Genomic DNA, 2,759 nt, shown 5'->3' with positions numbered 1-2,759 from the left:
GGTGTGGAACAATTAAATATGTATATATTTCAATTTCTTTTACGTGTATTTCGGTGTGTCGTATAATAGAACGTATGATATCAAAGTCAAGAATCGCACGAATATAGAATACATTCGTCTCTTGAAAATGTGTGAAAATTAAACGCCTCCTAAACATTCACAATGAAAGTTTCCACTTCATACAATATTTATTAAATTGGCTACAAAAGATCGTCTAAGGGCCAGTTTTTTGATCCGTAGTAAAAAATGGTTTTACCATTTGTTACATTAACTATAGTTAAATGAATAACCATTGGTAAAATCGTAAATGTGTTTTTCAATCCCTTTTTTAACTATAGTTAAACTTAACAATTTGTCAATTTGTTGCCAGTGCAATGAGCAATGACATCCCAAAAAATGTGGTTCATTTTTGTGGGGAACATTTATTTTGTATGACAACACTAGACATATTGAGTGAATGAAATCCATTTTAGCCATCTTCATTCGTTATTTGCGCTTTGAAGAGTTTGAAGTGTCAAATTAATCTAAATAACACGATATAAATAAAGTTGTTTTTCTGTGTTTTAATACGGTTTACACCTTTTACGATACTTAAATATATAAATAACGATGTCCGCAAACAGCCAACAGTCAAACAAGTAAGTACAAACATATTTTCGTGTTATTTAATCCGGTTTATCTTGTGTTTCGTAATAGAAAGTAATACATTTATGTTTTGTTAAAGGGACCATACTGCTAAGTTCGCCAAAAAAGAAACTGCCAAACTGGTGATGCTTCTCAAGGATTACACAGTCGTCACCTGAAAACAACTGATCACTGCAGCAATCTACAAAAAGATGCAGCTTGGAAATCTCTGTGACGTTTTCAACTCATATGGGTCTAGACACCGAAGTGTTAAATTTAATATACATTTAATGAAGGTGTAGGCACATTTTTATATTTATTCTTGTATAGCTGTGTCCTACAACAAAAGGAAAAAATCTTTTAACCCTTTGGAAACAAGGAAGCGGATTATGATCCACACGGATAAAAAAAATTGAGTTTTTGAAACAAAGACAAATAAGAGAGGGTGATTTGTTTAATTATGCTAAGGAAGAGCATCAAAAACATTTGCTGCACCAATGAGAGGCCCATCAAAAATCCATACTGCATAAAGAGGAGGTGCACCAAAAAGTGATGCAGCAGATGGAAGAAAGGCACAATAAATATATGTAGCAGCAAAAAGAGTTGCATCAAATTGAGGTGAAATGCAAGAAAAACAATTAGAAAATATTTAATTGCTACTTTAGGGTTTCATGTAAATTTTGTAATGTTTTTTTAATAAAAATGGTTTGTATTTAAGTTATAATTAAACAGTTTATTAATCAAGTCAAATGTTTTATTTATAAATTCTTGTAAATTCTAACTCACAAATGTAATAAAAGCTCTAAAGAATATAATATTAACTTATAATAATTATAATATTAACTTATAATAATTATAAGTTAATATTATAGGCAATAAAACACATAATGAATTAGTAATATACTTAATTATATACTGCTGCGGTTCTGTAGCTAGTAATGAAGCAAAATAGGTTTGTATGAGCTGCTGTCTATATATACTCTTGTTCTTGTATTTTATTTAATTATAATAATTATAAGTTAATATTACAGGCAATAAAACACATAATGAATTAGTAATATACTTAATTATATATTGCTGCGGTTCTATAGTTAGTAATGAAGCAAAATAGGCTGGTATGAGCTGCTGTCTATATATACTCTTGTTCATTGGCAGTTTAAGATCATTCCCAATTTCAGTAACAATCCAGAGCACTGTTCCCTTCGATAGGGGGTAACAGTGACAAAAATCTACATCATCCCAGGTTTCTAATGGCGGATGACATTGCCTAAATATTTTTGGTCACTCATTGACACATTCTCATATAATATTATCGTCTTCTTCATCGTCTCATTAATTAAAGTATCTCAATATGTTTAAATTCATCATTAGATAGTAATAAACGTATTTATCATAGTTTGATTTCTGTGACAAACAGCTGTTACTATATAAATTACCAGCGGCCATCTTTTTAACCCTCCGATACTGAGTAGTTAACTTTTTTGCCTAATGGTTAGATATTTTACCATTGGATGCTCTTACCACGGATCAAAAAACGCATTTTGCTGATATTTAACTAATAGTAACGATTTTTTACCAATAGTTGAGTTAACTACGGATCAAAAAACCGCCCCTAACAAGGGTATCTAAAATACAATAAAGTACGAACCAAACGACAAATTTTATTTGTAACAAATTATCTTTTAACTTCTGCGAAAATCAATCACATCTATTATACAGATGTCGATTGATACAGTATCTGAGTCTTATTGTCAACGCCATTAGAATTAAAAAAAAGTATAAAGATGTCAAAAGTCACTTCAAAAGCCAACAATAGAATTTGATTGCTCCGTCCCCATTCAGAGATTATTCACGGCTATTATATTCTATTTAGTTCCAAATAACCGTTTAATAATACTCACCGGTGCCCTTAGCATGCTTATTAACAATACAATAAAATAAATAACAAATAACACAAAATAAATGCCACTTTACACCTTCTTGGAAGCTGGCAACTTAAATTAAAAAAAAATTACCCGTCTCTTTCTTATTTATACGTTTATCTCCGTCGAATTTCGTATTTTAATTTTCGAATACGCGGGTTTTTTTGACATTTACAGCATGGGGCGTTTTAATACGGTTCGGAATGGTTTTGA

General features: G+C 30.6%; 1 long non-coding RNA gene across 1 annotated transcript; it reads left to right on the top strand.

The window, feature by feature from the left end:
* Positions 1-331: 331 nt before the first annotated feature.
* LOC125063796 lies at positions 332-1,012 on the top strand. Its single transcript, XR_007119571.1, has 2 exons — positions 332-638; positions 725-1,012. It is a non-coding gene; the product is annotated as an uncharacterized LOC125063796 (long non-coding RNA).
* Positions 1,013-2,759: the final 1,747 nt, after the last annotated feature.

The sequence above is a fragment of the Pieris napi genome, chromosome 3, assembly GCF_905475465.1.
Source record: "Pieris napi chromosome 3, ilPieNapi1.2, whole genome shotgun sequence".
Classification (NCBI taxonomy): domain Eukaryota; kingdom Metazoa; phylum Arthropoda; class Insecta; order Lepidoptera; family Pieridae; genus Pieris; species Pieris napi.
The sequence above is the reverse complement of the archived record's forward strand: the minus strand, read 5'-3'. Positions and strand labels throughout refer to the sequence as shown.